The sequence below is a fragment of the Lactuca serriola genome, chromosome 3, assembly GCF_051521515.1.
Source record: "Lactuca serriola cultivar US96UC23 chromosome 3, Lser_US96UC23_V15, whole genome shotgun sequence".
NCBI lineage: Eukaryota > Viridiplantae > Streptophyta > Magnoliopsida > Asterales > Asteraceae > Lactuca > Lactuca serriola.
Genome location: NC_136410.1, coordinates 182,903,218 through 182,928,272, shown reverse-complemented (window position 1 = coordinate 182,928,272; position 25,055 = coordinate 182,903,218). Strand labels below are relative to the sequence as shown.

General features: G+C 39.2%; 1 pseudogene; it reads left to right on the top strand.

Annotated features, from left to right (window-relative positions):
- LOC145095923 (plasma membrane ATPase 2-like) overlaps window positions 1-24,599 on the top strand; it is a 48,516-nt pseudogene extending 23,917 nt beyond the window's left edge.
- The last annotated feature ends 456 nt before the right edge of the window (window positions 24,600-25,055 follow it).

Sequence of the window (25,055 nt, the reverse complement as noted above, 5' to 3'; positions counted from 1 at the left end):
TCAAGTAAATCATATGTGATTCATAACCATTATATGGAATCTTTCGTACAGAAAACATAACACGATATCATCTGAAATATATTGAAATTAAATATGTTGTTATACGTATACAAATCAAACAGTTTATTTATACTTTGAGTACAGGTGTTCATTTATGTCACTACAAAAAGTTACACATTTCATAACAAGTGAGCATTACACTAGGGTTACTATCCAAACGAAACGAACTTTTGGAAAAACTATAATAGTTTACGACAAACATTTTTACATGTTAAAAACTTTTTATCAAACTGTCTTACATACTTTATGTTTCCTTTCAAACCCCGTTAGAATCGTATTTCAAACAAAGGTCTTCCAATACTTAAAATTTGTTCTTGTCAAAACAAACTATTTTCAATCTGTTTTATAAACTAACATCAAGTCATCACTTTTTATTAATTAAACTTCTCAAAGGTTATATAAAACTTCTTTTATATTTGAATTGTCAAATGCACGCCTATAACAATTTTCTATCCAGTTGGTTCAGTACCTTTGGGTAGCAAAGGCATACTTCGATTATACACACACATTAGCAGTAACTATAATGGGTATAGTTAAGACGTACTGTTTACCATTCCAAGTGCCAGGAATCATACAAGATTTAGTCTATTCATAAGTCAATACAAATACATTACATACTATGCGAAGAGGTACAATTACATACAATTACGAAAGCATACAACTTCAACACATACCATTTCAAGGAATACAATTACATGAGATAGTATACTAGATATTCATAACGTTTTATATACTACAAGTACCATATCAAGAAGGTATTTTCATATAAAAACAAATGGACATTTTCATACGTAAATCTGTTTATACTAGGTTGTGACACAGCTTCACGTACGTTCGAGTATGCATTATTAAGTCCTGTATTATATACCATAATCCCTTGTAGGGGGAGCGTGATACTTGTGTATACATCTACACGGGATTGACAATCCCGCACCTAAACTGTTAGCTACAGTTAGACCGGCAGGTCTGGGGTGACAAATGTCATAACATTCCAACGCCTGAAGAACGTTGTTACAGGCCATCAATGTCAATAGCATGGTTATAAAACTCACATGGAGTATTAAAAACACGTTGATTTACGGAGTTTTCATATACCTTAGCAATTATAACTGTACACAAATCTACTATTTTAGACATGAAAAACATCATGGTAGTTTCATTTTGGGACTTTTAATGTACCATCTACTTATGAACAAATATTGGATTTCTGAAACAAACATTCAAAACAGTCGAGCCTTGGTAGAAGGCTACATTTTATACTAGTAGAAAATATGGGATTTTCTAGGAGTTTCAAATGTTTATAATTACTTACAAACATATTCGTTGGTACAGACTTTCTTTCAAACGATTACATGTCTTTCTTTACAACTTTACAAATCAAAGTCACATAAATACTTATGAACTCACCAGCATCATTGCTGATACTCGCTTTCAAAATAACTTGTATTCCCAGGATACGGATAGACAGGTACGACTACCGGGTTCTGTGAAGACGGAGCGATCAAGACTCGTCTTTTATTTTTGAATATTCATTTTTGTAGAATTATACTATGAAAGAACTCAAATGTAATTACAATTATACTATTAATGCAATGGATGATCTTGTTGCTTGTTTACTACTTTGCATTGTTGTGATACATTACATGACGTCCTCCATCCCAGAACGTTTCCACCGTTCTCGGTTTTGGGGTGTGACACGGCGTGGTCCATTTTGGTTGCACTTCACCGACACAATTTATATAGATAGTCTTTCGAGAATAGTATATTTATGATTTATATTAATATATTATAAGTTTTAATATATTAATATGGAATCATATTATTTAATTAGTATTGATCAAGACTTAATTTAGAATTAATTAAGTGATCGAAATGAACTAATTAAATATGAACTCTTATATATATGGAATGGGCCAAGTTCATTTAGGTTGCGCTAAGCTTTCATGGATAGTCCATGGAGTGTTTAACCCATGGATCATATGAAATGAAAAGTTATGGGTTTAACCCTAGTCTCCATATTATATAAAGATGTCCTTGGTTGGTGAAATGGGCACTAGTGTGAGTACACTAAGAGGGCTAGCCGATTTCACTAGAGAGAACCAAAGTATTCTTATTCTCAAAGTCTTCCAAGGTGTTTTGGTGATTTGTGATTCCACTTGAGGCTTCCACACTATTGGGGCTAAGCTCTTCAAGCTTGAAGACATCAAGCTACACCAAAAGGTATGTCATCTAACTAGTCTTTGTAGTATAGTTGCCTCATATCATTCTAGTTAGGATTAAAGCCTTGGAAAGTTCTTATTTGCATGTATAATAGAGAAAACATAGATCCAAGGTTTATAGGGTTGCATGTACACCATAGGAGTGTTAGAATGCTCAGAACCCAACAGTGGTATCAGAGCCTAGGCTTGTTCTTGTTATACTTGCAAAATTGGCTGAAAAATTGAGTTTTTATGCTGTCTACACAGCAGATTCGCCGAGTCCACTGATGGACTCGCCGAGTCCAAGACAAAATGCATCCAACTCGCCGAGTTGGTTCGTGCACTCGATGATTTGGATCCCCAGACAACATATATTCGATTGTTTTGGCTGGAATTGGACTAGGAACATTACCCTAAGATGTTTTTGGACTTATAAACCTACTTTTGATGTGGTAATGTTCATGCTAATCCAATTTTAAAGATAATTGTCAATAGATTCATGTTTTGATTTAGTTTAAGAGTATTGCTAATTACATGGAAAAGTTTGATGTGAATTATCTTAGTTCATATGAGTTTCTTAGATTAATAGAAAAGTTAATTGAATAGTTGTTTTCAATCCATTTTAATCTAAAAGTTGATTCTAAAATGTGTTTGTGTAAGTTGTCCTCAAGTTACATGAAAAGTTACATTTAAGTTTCTTAAAACTCATGAAAGTTGTCATAGGTTACAAAATGAAGAGTCTTGTTCTCATTAAATGGTTTTATGACTCCATAACTTGTCCTCAAGTTGTGGAGGTTCAAGAGTCTCTTCATTAAATAAAATATGTGTAACCTTAGTTAAACTCATAAAGCTTCCATAAGTTATGAATTATGAAGGGTCACTCTCTTAATCAGTTTAAAGTCTTCTATAACTTGATCTATAACTTGTCCTCAAGTTATGGAACATGAAGAGGTTTATAATTAAAACTACTTTAAACACATAAGTTATGGAATTAATTAGTTTTGAATAGTTTCAAAACTTGCCCTCAAGTTTTGGAATTTGAAAAGTTTTCACTTATGAATACTTTAATTCCAAGTTAGCCCTTAGAATTTTAAAAGTTAAAATTCAACCCTTATACTTTATATTATTATAAGTTAATAATATATATCTGTATAAGAGCAAGTCAGTCTTACCGTTACTAGGCCTCATTCACGAAGCCGATCTATAAGGGGGGTATAAGGTTACTGCCTATAAAATGGCAGTTTAATAGGTGTCCACTCTCACCCACCGCTTCCTTGACTGGTGGAGGGTCGTTAGCCAAACGGGTAGGACAAAGACTATAAATTCTTTCTTCATTAAAAGTATTAATGATAAATACTAAGTAACTAAACCTTTTATAAATACCCAATCTTAGTTACTTAGGAAAATGTGAATAAGGTGCTAATCCATGAAATTACACTTTGCACTTTGTTTAAGTCGGTTAATGGAGCGTGTGTGGTTAACTGGCACACTAACTCGTATTTAACAAGGTATGCAAAGGGTAACTTAATGTTTATCATAGTATCGATGGAGCGTGCGTGGTTAACCGGCACATCAATTGAGGGGTAAACACTTAAGGGTACCAAGTAATTTGCATGGTTACTTCACACCTTGTTTTGTGATCCTCGACATCCAAGTCACAAAACCTGAAGGGCACACTCGAGATTGAAACATGCCATTGAACAGTTCAATGAATCTCAAAAGAATCTAGGAGTTTCAAAAACCAATTAAAACCTAATAATACATTTTGTTTATCTTGGTGGAAATTGGTGAATCGTCATTCACCTACCTTCAAATATTTTATAGCTTGGATTACGGCGTCCTCTTCTGAGTTATAAAATAGTTTGTAGGGTCCTAGCCATAATATTTCATATTGGGTGTTATATTGAGGACTTTAGATCAACTATCTTGAATATCTCCCAAAAGATGTCTAGTTCAGACATCTATGATCCTCCCAGATCTCTTAGAACTTCACTTCCTCCACCTCCTCCAATTATTCTCCCTATGCCACAAGTTCAAGGTCACTCAAGCCCTATTGGCAAGGCAAGGTCTAGGTGTGCTCACATCTTGGAGATGAAGTCACATACTAACAAGCCGGGAGAGTTGGGTGTCAAAGTCTTGAGAAAGTTGGTGGTTCAATCACTTTCTGAGTCACATAGTGAGTTTCTTTAGGACTCCTATGAAACAGACTATGACAAGACCATTAATGATCTTATCTATTTGCTAAGATCAACTTCCAAAAACTTTATGGACATTGAAAATGGTGACACTGGAAATCCAGATAAAGCATTCTCTTCCCAATGGAAAGGGATCGGCCATAGTCAACTCGGTTGACTAAAATGGTAAAGAGAAAGGCTAAGTCTGATATTATCCCATGTACCATGCCCAAAGGATCCATATGGTTCTATTGCAAAAAAGGAAAGGGCATTGGTTGCTAAGCTGCCAAATTTACCTGAAAGATCATAAGGCTGGTAAAGTCAATAAGTTTGACTCTACTTCAGGTAAAGTCCACTATCAAACTCTATTAAGTTTCTTTACTAAGACTCTTATTACATGATGTGACTGGGTCACATGTTGATGTTTTTAGAATCAAAGAAAAAATGAAGGAAACTTAAAGAAAGATTATGCTGAATCTGACCGCGAAGATGGATTTCTATCGCTTGGTTGAAGATCAGATTTCTTGAGCTACTTCTTAGGAGTTATGATAGATTGCTAGGAAACATGTAATAACATAGTTTTCATTTCAAGTTACATTGTAAGGAAAAAGTTTTTTACGCATTTTTAAAATAAATAAAAGTTTGTTTTACTTTATTTTTATCTCCTTACAATGACATTCATGAAAACTTGATGTTTGTATGTATATAACAATATTGGAAATATGAATTTGATTATTTCATTTGTGGTAGTGTCTAAATTTACCAAATAAGGAAATATTACAAAACCCAAGTTTCAGTTGGACCGAAACTTGGAATCATACAAGGTGTTGAGTTTGATGTTTGAGAATTTTCAACTTTGGAAAATTAAGACTAGTTCCGTGTTCACATGTATATGTGACTCAAGAGAAGGACTAAGGGATCAAGTACACTTTCTTGTGCACTTGTCAAAGTCCACCACAAAAGATGGATAAGACTATTCGTCGTGATTTACTAAGGTTTAGTAAATATGATTATACTTACAAGCTTAAGTATAATTCTGAGACATTAGAAAAGTTTCTATGTATGACAGAACGAATAAGAAGAATCAAATAGGCAGAAGGATAAAAAGTTTCTCAAATATGAAAACATGGGATAGTACTTTAGTATCATGTTTTAAGAGCATCTTAATGATTTTGAAACCTTATGACAATTCATCCTCTAAGTGCATTATGATAGTTAAGAACAGGAGTTATGAATTGTTGAAGTGGTTAAATCAAGAAGATGATTCATACTTTGTTCCAAAAACAAGTCTTAGAGTTATACTCCAAGACTGTAAGTTGAGTGACATATCTTTAAGAAAGGTTTAAAACACTTGTCAAATGTAAGAGTAAAAGTGTCCTACTCTTGTACATTTGAAAATGGTAAGTTGTGATGTTTTGGATAAAACAAAGACCAACTTAGGCCAATTGTGTGAAGTGTATGTCTTGATTTGAATCCTCACTGTCTCTTGAATATTTGGCAAGAAAGTCTTATAAGTCAAGGAGACAGTGGGAGTCTAAAAGATCCTGAAAGGGTTTCAAGAAGTAATCAAGAATAAAACTTGTATTTCATCACTTGCACACAGCTAGAGGTTTATAACCTATCGTGTTGAGATTTCTGTGCCCATTCCAGTTAAGTTGGCTATACATTTGAGTTCTACATATTCTCAATTGTTTGCATAGCTACTTGGAAGCAATAGCAGGCCCTTGAGCTGTCAGGTGGCAAGAAGTTAAGATTGCACAAGTTCAATCCATATGAGTTAGGATTTGTCACTAACCTAGTCTTGTTATTATCGTTTTGACAAATTCACATGGATAGGAACACTTAAACCATAAAATCTAAGTGTCATAAGGTTTCTCTCCGATTCATGAAAATGATGGTGAGGAAATTCTTTCACTAAGTATATTTTAAGTAGATAGCAATTGTGATATTTGCAGTTCTCAAAGTCGTTAGTGGAGCGTGTGTGGTTAACCGGCACACTAACATTGACTTATGAGACAAGGCAAAAGGTCTAAACAATTGAGACTATGATTACGACATCCCTTTTCATAGTTCTGAAATTGTTTAGACACACTTGTGAGCTATCTAAGATAAGGTGCATAATTTTGATAAACCCTTATCAAAGCAATCTAGTATCAGAAATCTGAACTTTGGTAAGACTGTCAATAAAGTATTGACTTCTAAAGGTCCAACTGTTTTATGGATACATCTCAAAGCTAGTGGGAGCATAAGTGTTATGCTAATAATCATCATGTTAGTGGAGCATGATAATTATGGTAAGTATTGCAAGTTAGCAATGTTAATTATAGAAAAACAAAAGTTTCAATTCGTGAGGTTGCAGGGGTTGAAAAAGTTGTTTTTTCTATAATTAAGGGAGAGAAAATTATACTTCATTTCAATTCTAAAAAGCTTAGATTGAGTTTATAATCATTCTAAAGAGATTATATTGAGGTTTTAAACACCTTTAGTCAAGAATATATATATATATATATATATATATATATATATATATATATATATATATATATATATATATGGATTTCATGTTGGATTGGTTCAACTTAAGAAAATTCTATATATTGCGTTCTCAAAATTCGATTATGATTACGACATCCCTTTTCATAGTCAAATTTTGAAAATATGGCAAACAAAAATTATTATGGCAAAAACTGGTCTAGAACCATGTCTTTATGTGAAACATCATGAATCATGTCCCCATTTACTTTGGGTACAAAATCGATTACATGTGCTATAATATTTATCCTTTCTGGATTTTCCAAATGCCTTGGGGCATTAAGGAGGAAAATTTCTAGAATTGGATATGACTAAAGTGATTAAGCAATTGTTGAGGACAATCTAAGGTTTACCAAAGATTGGTTGCTCAAGGACAGTTGGAAGTATACTGTTGATATTGGAAGGACCATATTGACATATTCTGAAAAGAGGCAACTCTTGTTCAGAAGTGATAGTCAAAAGGGGAATATGGAAATGATCCCAAAGGTGGAAGTTGTTCAATAAATCTATGTAAGATTAGGAAACTTAATGCAAGAAGGATATTTCCAAGGAGTTGATCTCCTTTGGGATGCTATGTAATGTTTGTTGTCAAGTCTTTGTGACTTTGTGCATAATCATTACAAGAGGATCAATGCATATCAGTTTAGAATCTAACAGGTTTCAGTAAATGGCATGAGTTTGGAATTCTTGCATTTGCAGCAAGGAATTGGGAGTGTGAAATTAGAATCATTGGAATTATGTTCAATTGGTTTATTTCACAAAGTAAAGATCATAGACAAACATAGTATGCATACTTGGTGTATGGCATGACTAGTGTTTAAAAAACATAGTGTACATGCTTGGAGCATGGGACACCTAGTGTTTTAATTCAAGTATAAAGTTGATAAAACCGAAACAATGAATAATGAGTAATCGGTATGGTGACAAATAGAAAGTGTTTTATTTATATTCATAGGTTTTGATACCATATTAGATTCATTTATTCTTGTGTTTCACTTTGCATGTTTTGACTTCCATAATAACTAGGTTATTCTTTCGGAATGACTAAGTTATTCAAACCATCTACAGTCGGTCATATGTTGGAAGTAGATATGAATCAAGACTGTCACGTGTTGGCTTGTAGAGGTCCAAGTTGGTGGACAAAGTTGTGCTACAACACTCATGAGTGCTCATAAGTTCTGAGTATTGGATTCAACCCGCGCTCATTTGAATCGCTTCATGGATTTTATCACGAGTGATCATGAGATGATAATATCTTATATTCTTCAAACCTAGAGATATGAGTTGTTACTATGAGTTGATGGTACATTGATTGCACGAAAACGCATTGGTAACTCGATGTTATAAAATGTGCCTTTGTGTATGATTCAACAAGTAGCAGAACAAGCCATATGAGTCTAAGTTTATCCATTCCTTTTACCTTCGGGATAAAAGCGATATATGTGGGCCCCTCGATGATTTAATGATGATACATGTGAGTGCTTGGCCAAGCCAGGACTGATTTGATTTGTTCAATCAGTCAGTCGTCATGAATCGGAAATCGGGAAACAACAAATGGACAGAGAGAATGATTATAATCCATGTCTCAGTCCATATGATATCTAGAATGGAAGAATATATGATCCCTTATCTAATGGACAAGTCATTTACAAGGTCAGAGTTTAACAGCGGCTTTAAGAGCTATGATTTCCAGTTAGGTTTTGAAGTCATACTCAATAATAGTTTTAGACTTATCCAAGTGGGAAACTGTTGGATTAATGTCTAAGTCCATAACTATATTTGGTATGTACTTGACTAGACCGGGCATGGTCCATTTGGGTTGCACTTCACGGACACAATTTATATGGATAGTCTTCTGAGAATAGTATATTTATGATTTATATTAATATATTATAAGTTCTAGTATATTAATATGGAATCATATTATTTAATTAGTATTGATCAAGATTTAGTTTAGAATTAATTAAGTGATCAAAATGAACTAATTAAATATGGACTCTTATATATATATATATATATATATATATATATATATATATATATATGGAATGGGCCAAGTTCATTTAGGTTGGGCTAAGCTTTCATGGATAGTCCATGGAGTGTTTAATTCATGGATCATATGAAATGAAAGGTCATGGGTTTAACCCTAGTCTCCATACTATATAAAGATGTCCTTGGTTGGTGAAATGGGCACTAGTGTGAGTACACTAAGAAGGCTAGCCGATTTCACTAGAGAGAACCAAAGTATTCTTATTCTCAAAGTCTTCCAAGTTGTTTTGGTGATTTGTGATTCCACTTGAGGCTTCCACACTATTGGGGCTAAGCTATTAAAGCTTGAAGACATCAAGCTACACCAAAAGGTATGCCATCTAACTAGTCTTTGTAGTATAGTTGCCTCCTATCATGCTAGTTAGGATTAAAGCCTTGGAAAGTTCTTATTTGCATGTATAATAGAGAAAACATAGATCCAAGGTTTATAGGGTTGCATGTACACCATAGGAGTGTTCAAATGCTCAAAACCCAACATGACCAGCAGGCAGCCTTCAAGAATCTCAGACAACGATTTTGTGAGGCATCGATTTTGACTTTGCCGGAGGGATTTGATGACTTTGTTGTTTACTGTGACGCTTCGATCACGAGCATGGGTGCGATATTGATGAAGCGGGGTCACGTGATAGCTTATGCTTCGAGGCAATTGAAACCTCACAAAGCAAACTATTCAACGCATGATTTAGAGCTGGGGGCTATGGTTTTCGCCCTCAAGATTTGGTGGCATTACCTCTATGGGGTCCGTTGTACCATTTACACGGACCACAAGAGTTTGAGGTACCTCATGGATCAACCAAATCTAAATATGAGTCAACGTCGGTGGTTAGATGTAGTGAAGGATTACGACTGTAAGATCCTTTACCACCCAAGCAAGACCAATGTGGTTGCTGATACTCTTATCCGCAAGGCAGTGGAGGCTCCGATTTGAGATATATGTCTGAGGATGATAGTGATTACTCCGTTGTTGGAGCAGATCCGAGAGGCGCAAGTCGAGGGTATAAAGGAGGAGCGTCGGAAGTGTGAGTGGATCATAGGCCAGGTGGCCTCATTTGATTATGACAGCTATGGGTTGTTGACCCTACATGGGAGGGTCTGGGTTCTGTACTGGTGTGGAGTATGACAGGTTCTGATGGATGAGGCCCACAAGTCAAGGTTCTCCATCCATCCCAGGGTGACGAAGATGTATCGGGATCTTCGCCCTGATTACTGGTGTCCCTGCATGAAGTGCGACGTAGCATGGTATGTAGAGCGATGCTTGACCTACAAGAAGGTCAATGCCGAGCACCAGCGACCACACGACAAGATGAAGCCATTAGACATTCTTGTGTGGAAATGGGAGGACATCACCCTGGTTTTCATCACCAAGCTTCCCAGGACCGCATGTGGAGTAGATTCGATATGGGTCATAATGTATCGGTTGACCAAGAGTGCATATTTTATCCCGATCCAAGAGAGTATATCGGCTGAGAAGCTAGCCAAGATCTACGTTCGTGAGGTAGTGGCACGTCATGGAGTGTGCGTTTTGGTGGTGTCAGACCGGGATGTTCGTTTCTCTTCCAGATTTTGGAAGCGGTTTTACGATGAGATGGGTACATGTCTCCTCTTCAGCACCAATTTCCACCCTAAGACGGATGGACAGATCGAGAGGACGATACAAACTCTCGAGGACATGTTGCGCGCATGTGTTTGGGATTTCGGTGGAAGTTGGGATATGTATCTTCCGTTAGCGAAATTTTCGTATAACAACAGTTACCACACCAGCATAGACTGACCTCCCTTCGAGATGATCTACGGGAGGAAGTGTAGGACCCTAATCTGTTGGGGCAAGGTCAGTCAAAGGTTCATGGGAGTACGAAGGTAGTACTTAAGACAACTGAGAGGATCCAGCAAGTTCGGAGCAGGCTCCAGACTGCTCAGAGTCGGAAGAAAATCTATGCCGACAAGTGCTATTCAGACTTTGAGTTTCAGGTGGGCGGCATGGTCCTCCTGAAGGTGTAACCTTGGAAAGGCGTCATCTGGTTCAAGAAGTTGGGCAAGTTGGGCCCAGATACATCGGTCTGTTCAGGGTGTTAGCTTGGTTGGGCCGAGTTGCTTAACGTTTGGATCTTCCAGTAGAGGTCCGCCAGATCCACAACACTTTCCATGTTTCTCATATGCGAAAGTGCTTAGTGGATGACTCAGCGGTTGTGCCTCTAGAGGATATTCATGTAACATCTTGTTTCGGATTGTCCGTGAATAAGGTTCATGGACTGCAAACTGGGCTTGAGGAGGTCTCGGGGTTGCGACAAGTTGCTAGAAGCATAAGGCATCTCGTCACCTTTCCATGGCTTTGAGTTTCATCGGAATTGGGGTTATATCGAGGAAGCGATGGAAGTTTGAAGTTGTGGTGGGATAAGTCCCTTATTTGAGAAATGTGGCAGCTGAGTACGTTGGGCGTACACATGTGTACGTTTACCATACTCATGTGCGTTTTTTTTAAGCAGAGCCACCTAGTACGTTCGGCGTACCGGAGGGTATGTTGGGCGTACTACGCACATAGTGGAAACACTAACTTTGGATGTGTCCCTATATAAAAAATGACATGGCCTCATTCCTGGCCACCATCCTTAGTCAATAAACCCTCTAAAACCCTAATCCTTCATTCATGGAGCTTGTGAGTGCATTTGAGAGCCTTGAGTGATTTCGGTGTGTTCTTGGAGTAAAGAAGGAGCTTTGGAGAAGAAGAAGTGAGAAGTCCAGGTCTTAGATCTGCGCATATCTGAGTTGGAAGCTTCATATAGAGGTATAAAGCTTCAATCTTTCTCACTTTTTGTTTTGAGCATCATATTAGAGTATTTTTAGGGTTTTTGTCTCAAAAGGTGGAGACTTTATGAGATATTGAGCTCCAGAGACTACGATCAACCCCTTTGAGTATGATTAGTAGTTTAATGTCATAAAAATCCAATCTTGGTCGTTGGAATCAAGCCATGCATGAGTTATGAGCTTTTTTCGATAAGGAGTGGGTATTTTGGGTGTTTGTGACCTTTGCAGCCATGCAAAGTCTTAAAGTCACTGATTTTATGGAGTAAGAGCCATTAAGGAGTCTAGATCTAGGATTTGAGTTAATGTCTTACCTGATTAAGGCCAAATGAGTAGAAAGAGTGAATCTAGGGAGTACGCTGCGCGTAATTCCTATACGCCCCGTGTACTGCCCCAGTCTCCCCGATGGCCAATCTGGATTGTGAGTATGTTGAGCGTACCAAGGGAGGTACGCCCCGTGTAACCTCACTGTGGACTTTTGGGCTAAGTCACATTTTGGACCTTGAGTGTTGGGCCTGGAGTTTGGGCGTGTTGCAATAGAGTATTGGACCAGAGGAATATATATATATATATATATATATTCGTGCTTAGGCCCTTGAGTAGGGCTTTCCATTTAGTTTTTAGAGTAGGCCTTGGGAGAGCCCATTTATTATTGGGCCTTGGTGGGCCTAATAGGTTTTAGGCTATTAATGGGCTGGTTGGTGGTCTTCCTTGAGACCTAATGAGTGAGAGTCTGGACTTAGTTCCTAATTGGGTTAATTGTGGTTTTTGGCTCAGAGTTAGAGGTTGGTGCGTAGCAACAACTAATAGGGGTTGTCCATCATATGAGGTGAGTCTTCTCACTATACTTTACCTAGAGTGGTACTTATGTGTGACCGGAGGGTCTTATGTGCTTACATTGAGTATTATGTTATCCTGACTTATGTTGTATGTTGTGCATTATGTCTTTGTGATTTATGTTATGCGAAGCTTTACAGACCGGACCAGAGGGTCCATCGAACCGTGGGACTGGAGGGTCCCACTGAGACACATTGATCGTAGGGTCTTAAAGTGATATATCCTCGAGTGGCTAATGAGCTATGTGTGTGGTATTTTGAGGAACATGCTAAGCTTCGTGCTTACTGTGTTATGTGTTATGTGTTTCGGGTTTTTCTTAGGATCGCGGGAAGGCACCGGCTCTATTGTACACACCAGAGAAAGAGTTATGTTTTGAGGATCTTGGATTATTAATCAAACAATTATGGAGATGCGTTTTGTAAACTAAATAAATGAGAATCTGTGAAATGCATTATGAGAATTATATTATTTTAAAATGAAAAATCTATTTGGAAATTTACGGTGTTACAAATTGGTATCAGAGCCTTGGTTTGAGGGATTCGGATGCACCTTCGGGTATCTGAAATCAAATTGTGGATTTGAGAAAAGTTTTCAAAATTAATGATTTTTCTAAAACGAGCAAGAGTTTCTAAGAGAAAAATGAGAAGGAGCAGTGTGTACAATAGGTCAGAGCCCGAACGGTGATTTCTTAAAATACCCTTACTTAATTGTGTTATGAGTTAGTAATGAGATATTAGTGATGCTTGCTAAAAGATAGGCTAGGTGTTTCATATTTTAGGGCTAGAGTTGCCTGATTTGTGATGCCTTAGCCTAGGATTGTTGCTATCTATGTTGTGCTTTGAGTGTGTGCGGAGTACGAGTATCCAACAGGAATCTTTTAGAGAGAGAGCTTTTGAGTAGAGGAGTAATCTAGGTGAGATACCTAGATGAGTATTGGAGGGACCTACTGAGAGAGTAGTTAAATATCCGCGAGAGGGTAGAGTTGCTTGAGTTCGGTGATACCTTTGAGTGTAAGTAGAGTGGTAACCTAGAGTGGTTTTATGTGTTGTAGAGATTATTCGACGCCCGAATGTTGCTTGCTTCGTGCTTTGTGGAACTCTTGATGATGGGAGTCAGCTACTAAGTGAATATGACGATATCCAAGAGGTAGATGATTGGCATCATAAGGAGTTCTTCAGCAGCTGATGGCGGAGAAGTGAGGGGACCTAGGAAAAGCCTAGGAAGTCGCCTTAGTTAGATGAGTATGCTGATAGATGAGAGTATTCACTGGGAAGCGACCAGGTTTATCAGGATTGGTGATCGAGAGGGTTGAGGAGCTACTTAGGAATTCAGGGACGATCCGTGTGGAAAGTACGGGTAGATGTGGCAGGTAGTATGGACCCGTACTACTGAAAGCAGAGGACCCATACTCGAAAGAGGGAGAATACCAGAGGTTCTAAGTAGAAGATTGAGAGGAGATAACATGGTTCGGGTACCATGATTCATGGCAAATTGAGAGGTGATCACATGGTTCGAGTAGCATGATTTGTGGCGGTTAATGCTTCTGGTTTTACCATTTGTCCCGTGGTGGTTGACTAGTCTGAGATCAGGTGATAGAGTGTGGGGCCAGAGGGCCATGTCGAGCAAGTTTTAATGGGGTATACCTAAAAAGGGAAATCAAGTTCATTTCCGAGGAATTTTATTGGTGAGATGTTAGTTGGAGTCGCAAGGCTCAGGGATTAGTAAAGATGATGCTTATTGGAGGATCGAGGTCTAAGTCAAGCTATCGGCTGATGGATGAGATGTCACCTTCTGTGGAAAGAGTTGTGTTGTTCTCGTTTCTAGGAGAAGCGAAGGAGATATCGAGTTTTCGGTTTCAGAGTTTGGAGGTAAACCCCGTGGGGTAGCATTGGTGGTGACCTTTTCATCAAAGTATGTGGGCACTTTGTCTGCTGAGAGTTATTTCTGGTACCATGGAGTCATTAGTGGAGGCTGAGATGGAAGAGACCCAAGGTGCCTTTATGAGTGTGGCATGCTTTTAGCAGCAGTTTCAAGTGGTTAAGAGGAATATATCGGGGCGGTGGCCCTTGTTGTTATGTTGTGTATTGATTGTCAGAATGAGGTTCCGTGCTTTGATGATGATTCATGTGTTGGGAGGCTGGTCGAGGAGTCAGAGACATGGTGCGTGATAGGGCATTATTTCCGGACTGAGGGTCAGGATTTTCAGAACAGTTGAGGCGTACGCCGGAATATAGGTATGAGATTTCGAGATGACTAGAGGCAGTCGCGCTGGGAGGATTTTGAGATTTTGACTGAGATACAGGATATTTGGAGTTGCTTGGTTTCCTTCGGGAAGATCATTGAGAATTTTCATGGTACGTTCCAAGAGTCAATTGTGATGTACCTGGTGAAACAGTCCATGGTGTAAATTATTGGTATGTCGACTGGTGATGGTTCGGATCCTGAGTGGGGGAGAACTAGGTATTCAATCGAGAAGATCAGCAATTCATTCAAGTACGGTTAGAGAGCTGGTTATAGAGGACCGTGGTGCAGACACATGAAACCTGGGATATTGGTGGATGTAGCAAGGTGTGAGGTGGGATGATGTATGAGTACGTGCTTAAGGGAGGATGAGTGAATCCACGGCAGGTGGCCGTTGGTCAGAGGATTTATTATGGCTATAAATTTTCGGGTTTGCAAATGCTGAGTTCGAGGTGGATGGTTCGTTGAGTTCAGGGTGCAATAGTTGAGATTTGCAGGTATAGGTATAGATTGTAACCTATACTCCAGAAGAGGGCAACATTTGGTTTGTTGACCAATTTTAGATTCAGTATCAGTAATTCCTTTGGGCGGTGAACAGTAGAGGGCGGAGCTTCAGATTTTCATCAACGTGTATTCAATCGTTGACGATTCCTCCATGTTTCAATTTGGGAGATGGGAGTATTTCGAGGTTTCGAGTTGTGTAAGTGAAAGATCAGTGGTAAAGGAAAGTCCGCGTAAGACGCTGTGATGGTGTACCGAGGTACCCAAGTATGATGTCCTAAATTTTGGTCATGATAGGACTCAAGTTTTGAGATGGTGAGTGGAGTACCGAGTGATATTGTTCCAGTGGGAACCCACCGGTTAATTATCGCCAGAGTGAGACTGTCTAAGGGTGTATCTGTGCTGAGACTAGTGCCTGGCCTGTGAGAACTTACATCAGGAGTAGTGGTGCATAAGCTGGGTGGGTGTAAGCCCCTATCTAAGTTGAGCTGCGGATCATGAGCTAGTGAACTCAGTGTGGCGACGCGTGATGATGAGGTTATGGGGTGATAAAAAAGCAAGTGAATCCGGGTGGGAGTATTCACTTGGGATTATCAGGAGAAACCAGGAGTGATCCCATGGTGAGTCAGTGAGCAAGAGAGTGTTTTAAGACTTCGGGGAGCCGTAGCATCCTTGACTCAGCGAAAGAGAGTGTCATGATACTATGGGGAGCCGCAGTATTCACTAGTTAGAGAGAGAGAGAGTATTGTGATACTATGGGGATCCGTAGTATTCACTGGATAGTGAGAAAGGGTTGTGATACTGCGGGGAGCCGTGGTATTCATTAGTCAGCGAGAGAGTGTCGTCATACTTCAGGGAGCCATAGTATTCACCGGTTAGAGAGAGTGTTGTGATACTTCGGGGAGCCCTAGCATTCACAAGTCAGTGATAGAGTATCGCAAGACTATAGGGGAGGTCGTAGCACTCAGTAGTCGATAAGGGTGAATATTGTTCAGCCAGGAGTTGTAGTATTCCCTAGTCAGAGTATGGCGCAAAGGAGTTCTTAGGCTTCGGTAGCCTTACCACTTGAGTCTTCGGGAACCTGGTTGCCGAACCAGGGGCGAGACGGGGGTTTCCGTGTTAGTCAGGAATTGTTATATCACAGGTTGAGTGGGGAATATACTAATCGGAAGGAATTGGAGAGATATTGTGTGCATAATCCATGAATTTTGGGTCATGAGTTGAGTACCAGATTGGAAATGAGTGGTTCCAGTTCTGCCGTTGAATCAGACTCTCGAGCTCAAATCTGGATCCATTCGTGTATTGAATAGGCGTGATGATGTTTTGGATTCGTAGGTGGGTTTCATTTTGAGGGGGGGGGGGTATTGACCTCCATCTGATATCTTAGGCCGGAGTGGATCAGTTTTGTTGGTATGAGAAGTACCACAAGATGCAGGGAACCAATAGGTGGTAGACGACAGTGGTCGGAAGTGAGACGATTTCAGGTGGGGTTGTAGTATTCGCTTGGGTTAAAGCGAACATTATGACTTGTGTGTCGCGATGAGTCGTGATAGTTATTGTGAGAAGGAAGCCAGTGAGACGATTTCGGTATGCGATGAGTAACCTTTGGAGGTTCATCTTTTGGGTCGGGAGCTGACCTGATGCTCAGTGTTGAAGGGGATGTTTGATAGGGAGTTGAGGCTTATGTCTATAGATGTCAGAGGATACTTCCAAGCGAGCATGATCTTTTCTTGTGTTTGAGTTTTTGGGGTTCTTTCCTTCCGATGAGTTCTGATGGTTGTTCAGGCGGTGGGTCCTTAGGGGATTATGACCTTTCTGTTCCTTTTGAGTTGCGATTGGGATAGTTTAGAGAATCAGAGTTAGAAGAGTGTTCTTAGAGTCTGTTAGTTGATGGGCGATTAAAGTGATATTTTTGCGAGGGTGGTCTAGCAAGAAGACAGACCACTAGAGTTTTCATGTTCTGGAGAGTCAGATCGAGTACCGAAGCGGTAGTTGGGTATGTCCTTCTTCAGGGTCGGGAGTCCCTGGCGGGTTCATGTGCTTTTGGATAAGATTGTTGTAGTATGTGAGGTCCTTTTTGTGGTGTTTCTTTGGTTTGGGTTCAATCTATGTGTTGATAAGGAGCGATTTCGAGGGCGAAATCTAAGTCAAGTGGGGCAGAATTGTAACATCACGTTTTGGATCGTCTGTGATTAGGGTTCGTGGACTACAAACCGGGCTTGAGGAGGTGTCGGGGTTGCGACGAGTTGCTAGAAGCATAGGGCATCTCGTCACCTTTCCGTAGGTTTGAGGTTCATGGGAATCGGGGTTATATCGAGGATGCAATGGAAGTTTGAAGTTGTGGCAGGATAAGTCCCTTATTTGAGAAAGGTGGCAGCTGAGTATGCTAGGCGTACATATGTGTATGCTTAGCGTACTCATGCGCGTGATTTTTAAGCGTAGCCACCTAGTACACTGGGCGTACCACAGGGTATGCTAGGCGTACTAGGCACCGAGTGGATACCCTAACTTTGGATGTGTCCCGATATAAAGAATGGTCTCATTCCTGGCCACCATCCTCGGTCAATAAACCATCTAAAACCCTAATCCTTCGTTCATGGAGCTTGTGAGTTCATTTGAGAGCCTTGAGTGATTTTGGTGTGTTCTTGGAGTAAAGAAGGAGCTTTGGAGAAGGAGTGAGAAGTCCAGGCCTTGGACCTGAGCATATCTGAGTTGGAAGCTTCATATAGAGGTATAAATCTTCAATCTTTCTCACTCTTTTGTTTTGAGCATCATATTAGAGTATTTTTGGGTTTTTGTCCCAAAAGGTGGAGACTTTATGAGATAGTGAGCTCCAGAGACTATGATCAACCCCTTTGAGTATGATTAGTAGTGTAATGTCATAAAAATCCAATCTTGGTCGTTGGAATCAATCCATACATGTCACACCCCCGAACCAGACGGCGGAAACGTCCAAGGGCTCGTGTGACTAACAATTGAATTATCATCACAATGAATATACATGCAACATAACACATTCATCACCAACATTACATATAACAACCATCATTGTTCACATCAAGTACATTGTTATAAATTACATAAATTCAAAGTATTAATAGTACGATGAGTGATGTTACACAAAATAAATCCTTACACACTTGAAAATCTTCCTACTTAACAATTACCTGAGAATACAAGTTATTTTGAAAACGGTCAACATATATAATGTTGGTGAGTTCATAAGTATGTTTGATAAAAGTCTTTGTATCTTTTGTAAAACACAGAAAATTCGATATTTTCTACAAAATGTCTGAAAATGACGTGAAAATCAAGTATAAATGCATGTGTGAATTTCATAGCAGTAACATATATGATTGCAGTTTAAATTTCTTTGTATTGTAAGTAAGTGATAATTGAATAATAGTATTTCCCCAGAAAATCCGATATTTTCTGATTTATGATAATGTCGAGGTTCTTGTATCATTAATTAAGTTGTTTCGTATTGACACAATCGAAGGGTTAATCTTCGATATGTTAAATTGGTATTGCATCTCTATATGAGCCGTTTTAACCATGCATGATAATGACTAGGTTGTCTGTCTTGGCATTTTCCAAACGCCGATATTTGCTCAAGGTTTTGTCGCCCTAGATTGGCCTAGTCTAGCTGTAGCGAACAACTAAGGCGTGGGGGGTTACCCCGTATAGATCTATACACAAACTCCCGCTCTCCTTCCAGGAAACTCTGGTTATAACTACAGGCTACGATTGTACACTCAAAGGTGTCAACCGACATGTCTCACTAGATTCTCAACCTTTCATGTTTGTTATGTTTTTCACCAAGTTTAATGTTTACGTGTATGTTGTAGATTTTCAAATCCAAAGGTATGTATATAACTATACGAAGTTCAATAATTATGTAAGGGTATAGTTACGATCTACTAAGCATGTGAATTTCAGTCCAAGCCCAATTAGCAAGTAAATGGACCACTAAGGTCCAATAACATGTAAGAGGGTAATTGAGGTCCAATAGGCATGTAAATGGACCACCAAGGCCCAACAAACATGTGACCCATAGCTCAAGCCCAAATTAACATGTAAATGGGTCGCAAGGCCCAATAAACATGTCACGGAAAATATTGGGATCAATATACATTTGAATGGGTCCTTAAGGCCCATTGGCCATGTAATGTGAATATTAGGCCCAATAAAATTGTTATCGATGTATTTCATCCATTCGTTATTGTTTCGTTGTTTGTTTTAGCTCGAGGTTTACCAAATTGATTATAAACAATCCTCTTTTTGTAAAAACGACGTTCTTGGCCAATAATCCTCAAATTTTCAATTAAGGCCCAAAGTTTTGTAAAAATAACACTTTAGTCCATAATTTATAAAAAAATTGTAATTTCGTCCCAAAAGTGTTGGAATTTCACGGATTTAGTCCAAGAACTTATATTTTGACATTTATGGCCCAGTTTTGCAGAAAATTACATTTTCAGCCCCTTGTTTGTAAAATTGACACTTTCGGCCCAATTTTGATAAAAGTTACATTTTTGGTCCAATTTAGAAATAAATGTTATTTTCACCCTAAATTTGGTTTATTTACATTTATGACTCAAACTTTGGTCAAATGGCATTTTTAATCCCAAAACTTTCATTTTTCGCAAATTTGGGCCCAAAACCGAAAGGCCCAAATATTAGGCCCATTAAGCTAAAATTTACATTTTTGGCCCTTTTGAAAAGCATGTTTATCATAAAAATTCATTTTTATACAAGTAGGACATGTTTGATCCTTATGAAACCGTAAATGTCACTTTTTTCCTTTATCTTTTGTTTTCTTGACAGTTATGACCCTTAACAAGATTTTTGCTTTAAATTTTTATATCTTAAACATATGAACACTTTTAACTTGATAATATAATGCATACGATGTCTTAGTTCATGGATTTTTACTTAATGTTGCTTAAGAGGTTGAGATATGTTAAGATCTAACATATTTTTACAAAATAAACTAAGAAATCACACATGACATGGATATAACACATAGATCTACACATTTTACTTGTAATCTCCCCCAAAAATCATATGAAAATCGAAAAAAGGGGTTATGAACTTACATTTGCTTTTATGTTTCGGTTTTGAAGAAGAGATGAAGAGATTTTTGGTCCTAGCAAGCTTTCTTGGGTGGATCTCGAACTTAGGAGGTTTCTAGGAGTATGATAACCAAAAATTTGCTTAGAAGGAGTGATATAACATGAGAATGAAGTTATATAACTTGGATATGTAAGGACTTACCAAGAAAATGATCATTTTTGATGGAAATCTTCTTGAACAACCCTAGATCTTCGAAAATTTGAGAGGAAAGGAAGGAGTGTTCTTGTGAGTGTTTGAGAGAGTTTGATGTTGTGTGTGTATGCTTACCTTTAGCCAAGAGGAAGAAAAAGAGAGGGGAGAGAGATAAAGATGTGATATTTGCATAGATGTATGGGACTTGGTATTTGCTTAGGGGATAATTTGCATGAATTACCTCCGTGTATTAGTGAGGTGGCACCATAATATTTTCCTTTGTTTTCCTTTTTTTATCATGGGCTGAGAATTGGGCTTAAGATGGATGAAATTGAGTTAGCTTGGCCCACTCTTGGTTATGCTCGAGTTGTGAAGCCCAATAAATGGTTTTTGGCCCATTGGGCCCTTATTGATGGTTCACGGCCCAAATAGTATAAAAGGATGGGTTTATGGTCTATTAGGGTTAATTGGAGTTGTTATGGCCTAATAAGGCCCATTAGAGTTAGAATGAATTATTCTAGGCCCAAATTGTCCAAAATGTTATAGATTTATGAATTGGGTCCATTTAGAATCCAAATAGGGTTTCTAAGCCCAATATAGTTGAATTGAATGCTTATTGGTCCATTAGGCCCAATAAAGAAATCCTAGTCTAACATGGACTTAAACCGGGATTCTTAGGGTTTTCAGACTCTTTCTTGAACATGAAAGGTGCATTTAAATGAGAATTGGGTGATATTTACTTAGCGTACATGTTTTACAATAGTTGAATGATTACACAGGAATAGAATTTCCTATCTAAAACGCTAGTTGTGACAATGCATGAGCTATGAGCTTTTTGAGATAAGGAGTGGGTGTTTTAGGTGTTTGTGACCTTTCCAGCCATGCAAAGGCTTAAAGTCACTGACTTTATGGAGTGAAATCCATTAAGGAGTCCATATCAAGGATTTGAGTTAATGTCTTAACTGATTAAGACCAAATGAGTAGAAAGAGTGAATCTGGGGAGTACGCTGAGCGTAATTCCTATACGTCCCGCGTATTGCCCCAGTGTCTCGGATGGCCAATCTGGATTGTGAGTATGCTGAGCGTACCAAGGGACGCCCCGTGTAACCTCACTGTGGACTTTTGGGCTAAGTCGCATTTTGGGCCTTGAGTGTTGGGCCTGGAGTTTAGGCTTGTTGCGATAGAGTATTGGACCAAAGGAATATATATATATATATATATATATATATATATATATATATATTCGTGCTTGGGCCCTTGAGTTGGGCTTGCCATTTAGTTTTGAGAGTGGGCCTTGGGAGAGCCCATTTATTATTGGGCCTTGGTAGGCCCAATGGGTTTTAGGCTATTAATGGGCTAGTTGGTGGTCTTCCGTTAGACCTAATGAGTGAGAGTCTGGACTTAGTTCCTAATTGGGTTAATTGTGGTTTTTGGCTCAGAGTTAGAGGCTGGTGCGTAGCAACAGCTAATAGGGGTTGTCCATCATCCTAGGTGAGTCTTCTCACTATACTTTAACTAGAGTGGTACTTATGTGTGACCGGAGGGTCTTATGTTCTTACATTGAGTATTACGTTTGTAACACCAAGAATTTAAAATAATTTTTTCGCATTTTATAAAGGCAAAATTCATTTAGTATTCACAAAAAACATCATTGTTTGTAACTCATTTCATAACATATAAAAACCCCAAGATCACATAATATAAAAATCCCGCGTGTGTGCACTGATCAGGCCGGCGCCTTCCCGCGATCCTCACTAGTACCTGAAACAAATAACACCAAAACTGTAAGCACAAAGCTTAGTGAGTTCCCCAAAATACCACATAACACATATTAGCCACTCGAGGCTATAACTCTGTGGGTCCGTGCACCCATACTCTGTGAACCCTCAGGTTCTAACTCTGTAAACAAGCATAGCATAAATCACATAGAAGAATGCAGTGCAATACATAACATACATAGCATACAAATACTCTATCACATAACTCTGGTTACCTACTCAAGGTAAAGTATAGTGAGAAGACTCACCTCGCGTGTCTCGATATCTCACAATCCTGGGAATCCCTCGTGCTCGATTCTTCAAGCTCTAATCCTCCTATAACATCATATGTCCCTAGTTAACACTTTATATCTCTAATGTTGACTATCCCTAAGAAGTCAACACAGGTCCACTCTGGTCAACGGTCAACGGTCAACTTTGACCGGACTCGGCGAGCGCTAGGGCGACTCGGCGAGTCTAGACGTTCTCATCAACTCTCTAAGATACACGTCGAGTATCCCCCCTCCCCCCCGACTCGACGAGTTCCACCTGGAAGAATCGCGGGGCCACCCCGACTCAACTCGCCGAGTCTGAAGAACAACTCGGCGAGTCCCAGTTCGACTCAGACCACCTGTTAACCCTCTCTAACTCGCCCTGACTCACCGATCCAACCCATAACCCGGACAGGACCATTCTAAGGAAATCTTCAAGCTACTCGCCGAGTCTGTTCATCGGACTCGGCGAGTCCATGCCATGCAACCGCTCAAACTGGTTTCTAAGGTCAGATCTGCTCCGACAATTCATAGATCTGGCCTTCCTAGACTGGTTCATCACGTAAAGTCCTTATTTCGGTGTTCATAACACACCCCATGACTCATAATTGACATTTTGACCTAAGGCATAAGGATTCCAATCCAAAACCTCCATTGATTCCCGAAAAGCTCAGGCAAGGGACACTCTGGACTTCCAAGGGTCCCGATATAGGGTTCCAATCGCTTGGGGGACTAAGGGAGCACTCGATTTAGCCACAAAAGGGTTCAATAAACCCTAAATCAATATACACATCAACATAGAAGGGAACAACTCGAAAATATTACCTGAATAACGTTGCTCTGTGCCCCCAACTCTCAGAATATAGCTTCTCCTGTTGTTCCCTTAACCAAGTCTCCTCCTCCTTGCAAAATAACACTTCCAAGATCAATAATGGTCTTCTACCTTGCTCCAGATGCTCACACTCGAATTAGGGTTTCGCTCAAAGGACTGGGGTGAACAATGACGGCCATAAGGCCCCTTTATATATGTCCCAAACCTGGAAAGTTAGGGTTTTGTTAAACAGCGCGGACTCGCCGAGTCCATATCCGGACTCGCTGAGTCCAGTCGCGAACCCGCGACCAGATCCGTGATCCTACTCGGCGAGTCTGAGCTCCAACTCGCCGAGTCCCCTCTCAAAACACCAAAATCATAAATGTAACGATACCTGAAATTTCGGGCTGTTACAACGTTATCCTGCCTTATGTTGTATGTTGTGCATTATGTCTTTGTGATTTATGTTATGCGGAGCTTTACAGATCGGACCAGAGGGTTAGACCACCTGTGGGACTGGAGGGTCCCACTGAGACACATTGACTGGAGGGTATTAAAGTGATATAGCATCGAGTGGCTAATGAGCTATGTGTGTGGTACTTTGGGGAACTCGTTAAGCTTTGTGCTTACCGTGTTATGTGTTATGTGTTTCAGGTTTTTATAAAGATCACGGGAAGGCACCGGCTCGATTGTACACACCATAGAAAGAGTTATGTTTTGAGGATCCTGGATTATTAATCAAACAATTATGGAGATGCGTTTTGTAAACTAAATAAATGAGAATTTGTGAAATGCGTTATGAGAATTTTATGATTTTAAAATCAAATTTTTGTTTGAAAATATACGGTGTTACAATTCAGGTTGATGACAACTTGAATTACATCGAGAGACCGGTAGCTATTCTTGACAAGAAGATGAAAGAGCTGAGGAACAAAATGGTGGAACTAGTGAAGGTGCAGTGGCAACACCGCAAGGGTTTGGAGTGGACTTGGCAGCTTGAGGAGGAGATGAGGGAGCACTACCCGGAGTTGTATCCCTACGCAGCAGACTTCGAGGATGAAGTCAAAGACAAGTGGGCTATAATTTTAATGCCCGGTTCCTAGTACCCATTTAATTATAATTTATTCATTTTTGTAGAGCAACTCGAGGAGTTGGGAGCCCTAAACTCGTTGAGTAGAAACCATAATTGATACGGGGTTTTAACTCACCTAGGTCTGGCAATTGGGTTGGGTTCGGGTTGGCGGGTCACGGGTTGGTAGGTTGGCGGGTCACAGGTTGGGGGGTTGGAAACCTCAACCCAACCCAACCCAGATAACCCGTTTAAGTATATGGGTTCGTGGGTTCACAAGTTAATGGGTCAAACCCAACCCATATAACCCGTTTAATAAATAAAAAATAAATTTTAAAAAATGAGGTTTTTTCAACATAAATTCATAAAATGATTAAAGTAATTAACATAAAAAAGGTTTTCAACATAAATCCATAAAGTCAATAACATCCAAATAAAAATGAAAAATGAAAACATTCGTAGAAAGTGGATGTGTTCTTCGTTCGTGACT